The sequence below is a fragment of the Myotis nattereri genome (assembly GCF_964212035.1).
Source record: "Myotis nattereri genome assembly, chromosome: 3".
NCBI lineage: Eukaryota > Metazoa > Chordata > Mammalia > Chiroptera > Vespertilionidae > Myotis > Myotis nattereri.
This window is the reverse complement of record NC_138077.1, coordinates 116161378-116174435: the sequence shown is the minus strand read 5'-3', so window position 1 is coordinate 116174435 and position 13058 is coordinate 116161378. Positions and strand designations below refer to the sequence as shown.

The following is a 13058-nucleotide window of genomic DNA, read 5'->3' as shown; positions in this document are numbered from 1 at the left end:
AAGAAACCTAGTTAAACATTGAACCTCTAAAATCGATAGAACTAATGAACCATCAGTTCTATCCCTATACAGAATTAAGACAGCTACAAACTGGCTTCAATGGCAGAGTTAGAGTTCACTGGGCCTCATTAGTAGTACCTTTTATACTAGGTAATAAAGGCCTGTAAAATGATCAAGCAGCTGTACATTTTCCAGGCCATTAATTTTCTTGTGTGACATATGGTAAGAGAAGATTTTTATGTTTTGCAAATGACTTTGAACTTAATAGAAATAAATCCTTTTTTAGTTTAAATTTTATCTCATGAGTAATCATTTACAGGGGAAAGAAAACTTTCTGTGATAAAGCAAGAATATCCTTCCTCAATATTTCCAATACATTAATCTTCTTAACATTTACTTTCCAGCTATGCTATCTTCCTAAATGTATCCTCTCACCAGTGTCATAGGCAGTCAATATGAAGAAAGGCCCCAGTGTTGAAAACAGACCTGCTTCAGAAGACTTCAAACTATGATATGCTATTATGAGTAGATTCAAGTTCAAATTAACCAGAGCACAGAGTATGAGAGGCAGAATCATCAAGAAAAACAGCTCAGAGTCAGAAAAAAGAAATCACTAAAACATGGTTCTGTTCATAAGTAGATACTACTGCAACAGTCCACAACCCACTGTGAACAATTTTCCTTAATCAGCCTTTTTGTAGATCTCAAGAGGACAGGTTGAACTGTCATCAAAAGCTTGTGAGGGCCCTAGCTGGTTTGGCTCAGAGGATAGAGCATCGGCTTGCGGACTGAAGGGTCCCAGGTTCAATTCCGGTCAGGGGCATGTGCTGGGGTTGCGGGCTCAATCCCCAGTAGGGGATGTGCAGGAGGCAGCCAATCAATGATTCTCTCTCATCATTGATGTTTCTATCTCTCTCTCCCTTCCTCTCTGAAGTCAATAAATACGTATTAAAAAAAAGGGGGGGGGGGGCTTGTGAGGACCTGGCAAATGTGGCTCAACTGCTTGAAGCGTCATCTCCTGCACTGAAAGGTTGAGGGTCCAATTTCAGGTCGAGGCACATAACAGGTTGCAGGTTCAATCCCCAGTCAAAGTGCATACAGGAGGAAAATGATCGATGTTTCTCTCTCTCACACTGATGTCCTCCCCCTCCGCCACCTCCCTTCTTCTCTCAGATCAATACAAAACATTGCAAAAAAACAAAACAAACTTGTGAGAACTTAGCATATAATTCTAAGTCAGAAACTCACAAGCCTGTCACATTCAGCAACATGGGGTCATCTATAATCTTTTGTGTGTGTGTGTGTGTGTGGTTTTTTAATTTTTATTTATTTTTAATTTTTTTTCATCTATAATCTTTCATTAGACAATTAAAAAATGTTCTCAAAAGCCACTGTAATGGAGAACCAAGATGGCGGCATAGGTAACACCTATACTTACTGCCTCTCACAATCACATCAAAACTACAACTAAAAGACAAAACAACTATTATCCAGAACCACAGGAAGGCTGGCTGAGTGGAAGTTCTACAACTAGAAGGAAAGAAAAAAGTGCACTGAGACGGGTAGGAGGTGCGGAGGTGTGGAGGCACGCACAGAACGGGCTGGCAACTGGGTGCACGGTTGTTGTTTTGTCTATCGTGAGGGAGATACAAACTCCAGATTGCTTTGAACTCCAGTTCTGGGTGAGACTCTGGGGACCCAGACTCATATGGGGAGAAACTGGACTGTCTGGCATTGGGCCAGAACATGAGGGCGGCTTTCTCTCAGAGGTGCTCACAGTGATCATTGTTCCTACACGGGGGTGTCGGATGCGGAGACGCGGGGATCTCTCCGGTGCAGGGCTAACTGGCAGCCATTGCTGTTTGCTCTGCTCTGGTGATTCCCTGAGACCCCACCCCACCCAATTTACAACCCCACCCAAGCTGTGCACAGCGGCTTTTGCATATGAATGGCCTGTACTTTCTTAGCTTAAAACCTATCAAACTGCAGCTGGGTCAGAGAGCCCCAAAGCTTCCAAAAGAAGGCCCAAGGCCTGGCAGCAGCAGCCTGCCTTGTTGCACAGCTGGGCCTCATCCGGGCACTTCCAAACCCCATATAAAGAGGAGGAATCACTGGTTTTTACCAGTGATGCCCGGCCCAGGGTCTGTCCCTCCTCATCCTGACACCCCCTACACTACTGGGCCAAGGCTGCCAGTGCTTACAGAGCAGACCACATCTGGAAATAAACATAAGTATACGGGCAGTCCAGAGCTGGAGGTGCCAGGTAATCCCCTGCCACCACCCTGGGACCCTCACCTGCTGCTTCTCACTAAGTGCCTCAGGGCCAGGCCAGGCCTTGATGTTACCTATAGATAGCAGTGGGATAGCCTTTTGCATACTGGCTTTTCAGAGTTATTTGTGAGCAGAAAAAAATGTTGAAGTAAAACTTTGCTAATATTTTTTAAAAGATCACAGTAGAAATAAGTGAAATAGAATCTAATTAAGCAATAGAAAAGATCAATGAAATCAAAAGCTGGGGAGAACCAAGATGGCGGCATAGGTAAACACCGGAGAATGCTGCCTCGCACAACCACTACAAAAATACAACTAAAAGACGGAACGGACATCACCCAGAACCACAGGAAAGCAGGCTGAGGGGAAATTCTTCAACTAGAAGGAAAGAGAACAGCATACCGCAACTCAGACGAGGCACAGTGCGGAAAATACAAAGGTGCGGAGGTGAGCGCGGAGGGGGCGGTGGCTGAGGGCGTGGTTGTCGGTTTCAATCGGGAGGGAGGCTCAGGCCCTGAGCTCCAGTTCTGGGCAAGTCTCTAGGGACCCAGATTCAAACAGGAGAAGCGGGACTGTCTGGCATGGGTCAGAACTCAAGGGCAGCTTTCTCTCCGAGGTTTGCAGCGGTTGCTGGGACTCTAAGAGGCAGAGCCTCTGGGGACGGGACTGAGAGCAGCCATAACTGCTCCCTCCGCCCGCCCTGTTGATCCCGTGCAACCCACCCCGCCCAAGCCCTGCACAGAGCCATTTACCGGATAGCCTCAGGCAAAGGCTAGATTAGCACCTCCCCAGAGGACAGAAGTTTTCCCACTGCAGACACAGCTGACTCTCACAGCCAGCCGGCCTGGAGGTCAAATCCCCCTAGTATTAACTACAACAATCAAGGCTTAACTACAGGAGGACTGCACACAAAGACCACTAGGGGGTGCACCAAGAAAGCATAAAAAATGCGGAGACAAAGAAACAGGACAAAACTGTCAATGGAGGATATTCAGTTCAGAACCACACTTGTAAGGTCTCTCAAGAACTGTCTAGAAGCTGCCGATAAACTTAATGAGATCTACAAGAAATCTAATGAGACCCTCGATGTTATGATAAAGAACCAACTAGAAATTAAGCATACACGGACTGAAATAAAGAATACTATACAGACTCCCAACAGCAGACCAGAGGAGCGCAAGAATCAAGTCAAAGATTTGAAATGTGAAGAAGCAAAAAACACCCAACCGGAAAAGCAAAATGAAAAAAGAATCCGAAAATACGAAAGTAGTGTAAGGAGCCTCTGGGACAGCTTCAAGCGTACCAACATCAGAATTATAGGGGTGCCAGAAGATGAGAGAGAGCAAGATATTGAAAACCTATTTGAAGAAATAATGACAGAAAACTTCCCCTACCTGGTGAAAGAAATAGACTTACAACTCCAGGAAGCACGGAGAACCCCAAACAAAAGGAATCCAAAGAGGACCACACCAAGATACATCATAATTAAAATTCCAAGAGCAAAAGACAAAGAGAGAATCTTAAAAGCAGCAAGAGAAAGACAGTCAGTTACCTACAAGGGAGTACCCATACGACTGTCAGCTGATTTCTCAACAGAAACTTTGCAGGCCAGAAGGGAATGGCAAGAAATATTCAAAGTGATGAATGCCAAGAACCTACAACCAAGATTACTTTATCCAGCAAAGCTATCATTCAGAATGGAAGGTCAGATAAAGAGCTTCAAAGATAAGGAAAAGCTAAAGGAGTTCATCACCACCAAACCAGTATTATATAAAATGCTGAAAGGTATCCTTTAAGAAGAGGAAGAAGAAGAAAAAGGTAAAGATACAAATTATGAACAACAAATATGCATCTATCAACAAGTGAATCTAAGAATCAAGTGAATAAATAATCCGATAAACAGAATGAACTGTTGATTATAATAGAATCAGGGACATAGAAAGGGAATGGACTGACTATTCTTGGGGGGGGGGGGGGGGGAAAGGGGTGTGGGAGATGCGGGAAGAGACTGGATAAAAATCGTGCACCTATGGATGAGGACAGTGGGTGGGGAGTGAGGGCGGAGGGTGGGGTGAGAACTGGAAGGAGGGGTGTTATGGGGGGGGGGGAAAGAGGAACAAATGTAATAATCTGAACAATAAAGATTTAATAAAAAAAAAACAAGAAAAAAAAAAGCTGGTTCTTTGAAAGGTGAAACTGATAAACCTTTAATTAGACTCAGCAAGAAAGAAATAGAGAGGCCTAAATAAACTCAGAAAGAAAGAGAAGTGACAACTCACTCCATAAAAATATAATGAATTATAAGAAAATACTATGAATAATTATAGGCCAACAAATTGAACAACCTGGAAGAAATGCATAAATTCCTAAAAAAATACAAATTTTCAAGGCTAAATCAGGAAGAAATAGCAAATCTGAACAAGTAAATGACAACAAAATCAAAGTAGTAGTCAAAAAAGTTGCAACAAACAAAAGCCTGTGAAGCCATCTGCTCCAATCATATAACAAAGTATACTATGATCAAATGTAATTTATTCCCAGTAGACAAGGCTGGTTCAATATCTGCAAATCAATTAATGTGATATACCAGAAAAAATGAAGGTTAAAAATGATATGATCATATCAATAGATTCACAAAACGCTTTTTACAAAATCCAACATCCAGTTATAATAAAAAAATTATCTAGAAAGTGGGAATAGAGGGAACACATCTCAACATAGTAAAGGCCAGATATGAAAAACACATAGCTAACATAGTACTCAACATTGAAAAGCAAAAGGCATTTTCCTTAAGTTCACAAACAAAGCAAGGATGTCCACTTTCAGGACTTTTATTCAACATAGTATTGGTTGGTCTAGCTAAAGTCAGACAAAAATAAATAAGTAAATGGCATCAAAATTGGAAAGGAAGTAACACTGTCATTATTTGCAGATAACATGATACTATATCAGGGGTCCTCAAACTTTTTAAACAGGGGGTCAGTTCACTGTCCCTCAGACCGTTGGAGGGCAGGACTATAGTTTAAAAAAAAACTATGAACAAATTCCTATGCCCACTGCACACATCTTATTTTGAAGTAAAAAAACAAAACGGGAACAAATACAATATTTGTATTTGCATGTGGCCTGTGGGCCATAGTTTGAGGACCCCTGTACTATACATAGAGAACCCCAAAGACTATTCTAAAGAAATTATAAAAACTGATAAATGAATGCAGTAAAGTACAGGTACAAAATATTTAGAAGTTGTTAAGAGTTTTATATGACTAGAGGGGCCCAGTGCACGAAATTCGTGTATTGGGGGAGTCCCCTCAGGCCAGCCTACACCTTCTCCAATCCGGGACCCCTTGGGAGATGTCTGATTGCCGGTTTAGGCCTGATCCTCGGGCCTAAACCGGCAGTTGGACATCCCTCTCACAATCCTGGACCGCTGGCTCCTAATCGCTCACCTGCCTGCCTGCCTGGTTGCCCCTAACTGCCCCACCCTGCCGGCCTGATCGCTTCTCACTGCCTCTGCATGCCGGCCTAATCACCCCCAACTGCCCCCGACCCCCTTCTTGCCTGGTTGCCCCATGCAACCTGCTTGTTCAGTTGTTTGGTCGTCCCTCACTAACCCCCCTGCTGGCCTGGATGTAGGCAGCCATCTTTTGAGGGTGTGAGGGCTAATTTGCATATCACCTCTTTATTATATAGGACAATGAAATATCAGAAAAATAAATTTAGAAAACAATCCAATTTATACTTGCATAAAAACTGGAATACATTTAACCAGGAAGGTAAAATACCTAGGATTAGAAAATTAGAGACATTTAAAAAAGAAACTGAAGAGGATACAAATAAATGAAAAAAATGTACCATGCTCAATCACAGGAAGAATTAACATAGTTAAAATGACCATATTATCCAAAGCAATCTACAGATTCAATGCAATCCAGATCAAAACACCAATGGCAATTTTTGCAGAACTAGAACAGTGAACCCCCAAATTTGTATGAAACCACAAAAAAACCCAAATAGCCAAAGCAATGCTGAGAAAGAACAAAGTTGGAAGCATCATGCTACCTGATATCCTAATACAGCAGTTCTCAACCTGTGGGTCGCGACCCCTTTGGGGGTCGAACGACCCTTTCACAGGGGTCACCTAAGACCATTGGAAAACACATAAATAATTACATATTGTTTTGTGATTAATCACTACGCTTTAATTATGTTCAATTTGTAACAATGAAATTGGGGGTCACCACAACATGAGGAACTATATTAAAGGGTCGCGGCATTAGGAAGGTTGAGAATCACCTAATAAAAGAATAATATGCAAATTAACCATAAATCCGTGACAATGATGGCGGTGCCCATAGCCAATAAGGAGGGAATATGCAAATTGAGGGTCAGTGGACAGCACGCAGATGTGGAGGCACGGAGCGGCCGGGGTGGGGCAGGGCGGGACACCTGGCTTCGTCGCCAAGCCTGGCTGGTGGGCAGCGCGCACAGGTGTGCTTCCCTGTCCAGGCCGCTCTGGGCCTGTGGGCAGCACTCGCAGAGAGCCTCTGGGTGGGGGAGGCGGGCCAGCGGAGGGCGGCCTATACTCATACTCCCCACATGGCAGCGGTGGCAGCCATGAATGCACCAAGCATAGCCTGCAGGCCGAGCTGAAGTAGCGCCTGCAGGCCATCAGTGCTGAGGAGTGCCTGTGCAAGTCCCGCCTCCTGGCGGAGAAGGTGCGCAATTGCAGGGACAGCCAACATGGCAGGCCAGATTGATGTCCTCCTGGCCACGCCACGGGCGTTTGCAGATCTGCAAAACCACAGGCCTCCGGTGTGCACATCCTCTCCTCCCCCCATGGCATGCGAACGTTCCCCCAGAGCGCTGTCACTCACGCGCGCCTGCAACAGTCCCAGACCATGGCACGTGCAAGTTCCCCCTCACCTCTCTGCTGCACTTCCATCAACACCAGCATGCCTACAACCCCCACAGGATGTGCGCACATCCCCTCCGGCATGCTCACGTCCTTTGGAGAGTGCCTGGGTGTTCTGGGTGCTGAGGGTGGGTGCCTGTGAGATGACAGTGAGAGGGCGGAGTGGTGACGCCCTGTTTCCGTGGAGGCCAGTGCAGCAACGAGATCACCTCCGTGGGGCTAATGCAGGTGCTGAGGCAAGAGCAGGTGTGGACAGACACATCTGGTGGGCATGGGTGACCCTCGCTGAGGTGCCTTTGGTCAGCGGGTGACAGGACATGCTTTTCCGAGTTAATGAGAGAAAACACTGATTCTCCTGCTGCCCGCAAAGGTGGAAAGTGGAGTGGGGAGACATGCAGGGAGTGAGTGAGGTTCCCTGTCTAGGGCTTCCAAATCCACCGTTGGTTCCTTTCACCGCTGACTAGAGATATACAGAATGTCCCCCCAAAATGTATACACACTTTGAATACCTACTAATTCAAATGGGTTTAAGCATGAAAAGATAGAAACAACAATGGAGCTGTCATCTGGTAAAAGTGTGAGCACAAACTGGCAGTTGGACATTCCCCGAGAGGTCCCCGATAGGAGAGGGTGCAGGCTGGACTGAGGGTGCCCCCTCTCCCACCCCCGCACAAATTTCGTGCACCGGGCTTCTAGTTAAACTATAATACAAGGCTATACTAATCAAAAGAGCATGGAACTGGCATAAAAACAGATACATAGATCAATGAAACAGAATAGAGAGCCCAGAATAAACCCACACCTATTATGGTCAATTAATTTATGACAAAGGTGGCAAGAATATACAATGGAGTAAAGACAATGTCTCTTCAATATATGGTGTTTGGAAAACTAGACAGAAACATGTAAAAAAATGAAACTGGATCACTTTCTTACATCATATATAAGAAGAAACTCAAACTGGATTTAAGATTTAAATGTAAGCCCTGGCCAGGTGACTCAGTTGACTGGAGCATCAACCCAAAAGGATGTGGGTTCGATTCTGGTCAGGGCACATACTAGGTGTACTGGTTAATAATGGCGGATTTTGTAGTAAAAAAAAACCACATGATAATTTCAAGAGAAACATTAAAAGTGCTTTATGCAAAGTAATGTCCATCGCTAGCTACACATTTCCCCCATCTTTCAAGTAATTTGTGGATATTGTCCCAATAGAACTTTTCTTGTTTTGAGGCAAACCATTTAGAGACCCAATTTTCCACTTCTTCGTACGTTTTGAAGTGCTGCTCAGAAAGTGCGTGTGCCATCGATTGGAACAAGTGGTAATCTGAAGGAGCAAGGTCTGGTGAATACAGCGGATGGGTTAATACTTTCCAGACAAGATCTTTTAACATGTCTTTAACTGGTTTTGAAGTGTGTGATGGTGTGTCATCATGAAGCAAAATTACTTTGCCGTGTCTTCTGGCCCCTTCTGGTCATTTGAAGATCAAAGCATGGTTCAAATTGATTATTTGTTGTTGGTAGCAATCAGTATTAACGGTTTCCCCTGGTTTTAGAAGCTCATAATACACCACACCTTCCTGATCCCACCAACCGATTTGGCCTTGCAATCGATGTTGATGGTTGACCTGGATCAACCCATGATTTTGTGCGTTTGGGATTCTCAAAATAAATCCACTTTTCATTGCCAGTCACAATTTGATGCAAAAAAATTCGTGCTGTTGAAGCAACATTTTACTGATGACTTTTCGGTTTTCCATTTGTCTTTTGTTCAGTTGATGTAGCACCCATTTTCCTTCCTTTAAAATCTTGCCCATTGTTTATAAACAATCGGAAATTGTTCGCTGAGCAACGTTTAATCTTTCTGCAAGTTGTGTTTGAGTTTGACACACATCTTCATCCAATAATGCTTGTAACTGTGTTCTTCAAACTTTTTCGGTTGACCTGGACGTTCTTTGTCTTTCACATCGAAATCATCACTTTTAAAGCGTTTAAACCAGTGTTCACAATTATCTTCTTGAGATGGAGCATGTTCACCATAAGCTTCCTAAAATATACGGGTAACTTTTTCTTCAAAATAAAGTAATGAATTAAAACTTCCCACAAATGCTCCTTTTTTGGCACAAAACTTGACATTTTTAAGTGTAAAAATATCTACGATGTTAACACCTTCAGCAAATTTGACATACGAAGTTTTGAAGTTTGCTGTCAATGCAACAAAATAGCATACATATCAAATGGCATATATATTAACATATGTGTAACTCCATCTATTGAAAAAAATCCTAATTATTAACCGGTACACCTCCCTATCCTGCTGGCTCTGGCAACTGACTGCCCTCAGACAGAAGGCTGAACCAGGCTCTTGAGGCCTCCTTCTGGCGTTCCTGGCATTCTATTACATGATGTGACTACCAGCAAGTCTCCCATAATCCTTGTTTCCTCTTTTGTAAATGCTTGTTTACCTCATAATCTTTTTGTAAGGATTAAATGGGGTATTAATTAGAAATGAACTGGGAAAGAAAATAAAGTACTATATCAACGTTAATCCCTGAATGGTGTGGCCTTAATATACTACTACTAGGTCACAGGGAAGGTAAAAGAGTATCAGCTCTCAGTGTGTCTGTAGCAGAAAGCCAAGACCCTGACACAATTCCTCAGTGCCAGGAAATCATTCCTAGTCCCTAATTTCTGCTCTGAGGAAACTAGTCCAGCATGGATGGGCCTGCCATCATCCATGGGTGCCTAAGGTTGTCCCCAAGCCGCCAGCCCTTATTTGACATGTTGCTATAGGTAGAAACTTCTGCCTTGAATTAAAGCACTGGGCAAAAATAACACTTTTGTTTTATAGAATTAAAAAATGAGGCTTTAATCTCTATCAAAATTTCAATGATTTTTTTTGCAGAAATAGAAAAATCCATCCTAAAGTTTATATGGATTTTCAAGGGACCTCCCCTAAAGCCAAAACAATCTTGAAAAAGACAAAATTGGAGGTCTCACATTTCCTGATTTCAAAATTTACTGCAAAGTTCCAGCAGTCAAAAGAGTGTGGTACTGGCCTAAAGACAGACACAAAGACCAATGGATCAGAACTGAGAGCCTAGAAAAAAGCCCACACAAATACAGTCAAATGATTTCGACAAAGGTGCAAAGATGTTCAATAAGGAAAGGACAGTCTTTTCAACAAATGGTGGTGGAAAAATGTATATCCACATGCAAAATAATAGATCTGGACTTCCACTTCATATGATATTAACTCCAAATGGGTCAAGTAAAACTCTTAATAGGAACAAAGGGGGGAAAGCTGCATGTCATTGGACTGAGCAATGATTTCTTGACACCAAAAGCACAGGCAACAAAAGTAAAAATAGACAAATGAGACTACATCAACATTAAAACCTGTGCATCAAAGGACACATTCCACAGTGTTAAAAATCAACTCATGGAATGGGAGAAAATATTTGCAAATCATATATATGATAAGGAGTTAATAACTATGATCTATCAAGAACTAGTACAATTCAACAACAAAAAAACCAACAAAATTTAAAAATGGGCCAGGGACTTGAATAGACTTTTCTCCATAAAAGATATAAAAAAGTAGTAAATAAAGAAAAGATGATGTTCAACATCACCAAATCATTAGGAAAATGCAAATCAAAACCACATGAGTTCTGGCTGGTGTTTAGTGGTTAAATCGTCAGCCCACGCACCAAAGGGTCTTGAGTTTGATTCCCAATCAAGGGCATATACCTGGGTTGCAGGTTGATACCCTGGCCCAGCCACAGAGTGTGTGGGAGGCAACCAATTCCCGTGGCTCTCTCACATCAATATTTCTCTCTTTCTCTCCCTCCCTCTCTTCCACTCTCACTAAAAATCAATGGAGCCCTAGCTGGTTTGGCTCAGTGGATAGAGTGTCGGACTGCGGACCAAAGGGTCCCAGGTTTGATTCCAGTCAAGGGCACATGCCTGGGTTGTGGGCTCAATCCCCATTTGGGGGTGTGCAGGAGGCAGCCGATCAATGATTCTCTTTCATCATTAATGTTTCTAACTCTCACTCCCTCTCCCTTCCTTTCTGAAATCAATAAAAATATATTTAAAAAAATAAAAAATAAAAATCAATGGAAAAAAATATCCTCTAGTGACATTAAAAACAACAACAACAAACAAACACAAGAGATACCACTTCATACCCATTAGTGTGGTCACTATTAAAAACAAAGAATATAAGAAAAGAAAATAACAAATGCTGGAGTTGTGGAGAAACTGAAACACATGTGCACTGTTAGTGGGGATATAAAATGGTGCAGTTGCTTAAGAAAATACTATGGCAGTACTTAAAAAAAGAATTACCATATGACCCAGCAATTCTATATCCAGATATACATCTGAAAGAATTAAAAACTGCAAGAAATTTTTCTACATCCATATTCATAGCAGTATTACTCAAAAGGTGGAAACATCCCAAGTGTTCCTCAATATAAACAAAATGTGGCCTACACATATCTACACTAATAAAAGACAAACTTGCAAATTGACCATACCTTCGCTATGCCTGAAGCCACGCCTACCAGCCAATCAGAGTGACTATATGCAAATTAACCCAACGAAGATTGCAGCCGGCAGCAACTGAGAGTGGAGCAAGCAGGAGGCTTGGTTGCCCCAGTGATGGAGGAAGCCAAGCTTCCCGCCTGCCACGGCCGGCTCTGAGCTCCACTCAAGGCAACAACGTTTCAATTATAGAAGATAAATAAACCCCAGACACCTGCTTTCAGCCAGCCGTGGCCATGGAGCTGGAGCGAACAGGAGGCTTGGGTTGCCCCTGGCGATGGAGGAAGCCAAGCTTCCCGCCTGCCCTGGCTGGCTCTGATCTCCACTCAAGGCTACAAAGTTTCAATTATAGAAGGTAAATAAATTCCAGAATAAAAAAAAAAGAAAAAAAGGAGAGGCTGGGAGCTTCCATTGCTGGGTGGCTTGGACAGCCTGAAAACGGCCCTCAGCCCCTCACCCAGACTGGCCAGGCACCCCAGTAGGGATCCCCAATCCTAAAGGGTGTGTGGCCAGCCTGAAAACAGCCATCAGCCCCTCACCCAGGCTGGCCAGGCAGCCCAGTGGGCACCCCCACCCTGAAGGAGGTGTGACCAGCTGCAAACAGCCATCAGCCCCTCACCCAGGCTGGCCAGGCACCCCAGTGGGGACCCCCACCCTGAAGGGGGTGTGACCAGCTGCAAATAGCAATCAGCCCCTCACCTAGGCTGGCCAGGGACCTAAACGGGACCCCTACCCTGATCTGGGACACCCTTCAGGGCAAACCAGCCAGCCCCACCCGTGCACCAGACCTCTATCCTATATAATAAAAGGGTAATATGCAAACTGACCTAACAGCAGAACGACTGGGAATGACTGGTCACTAGGACACACACTGACCACCAGGGGGCAGATGCTCAATGCAGGAGCTGTCCCCTGGTGGTCAGTGTGCTCCCACAGGGCGAGCTCTGCTCAGCCACAAGCCAGGCTTAAGGCTGCCAGCACAGCGGTGGTGGCGGGAGCCTCTCCCGCCTCCTCAGCAGCACTAAGGATGTCTGACTGCAGCTTAGGTCTGCTCCCTGCTGGTAAGTGGATAACTCCTGAGGGCTGCCGGGCTGCCAGAGGGATGTCTGACTGCCAGCGTGGGCCCAATCCCCCAGGGAGCAGGCCTAAGCCAGCAGGAGGACATCTTCCGAAGGGTCCCAGACTTCAAGAGGGCTTAGGCCGGGCTGAGGGAATCCTCTCCCGCTGAGTGCACAAATTTTTGTGCACCAGGCCTCTACTAATATAATATTCAGCCCTACAACAGAAGGAAATTCTGACACGAGCTACAATATGGATGAAT

At 44.1% G+C, this 13058-nt stretch overlaps 1 protein-coding gene across 6 annotated transcripts in view; it reads right to left on the bottom strand.

Moving 5' to 3' along the window:
* The window catches only part of LIMS1 (LIM zinc finger domain containing 1), a gene marked incomplete at both ends in the record, with an annotated part of 134550 nt that overhangs the window by 56984 nt on the left and 64508 nt on the right, over nucleotides 1–13058 (bottom strand). The gene's annotated exons all lie outside the window — the stretch shown is intronic.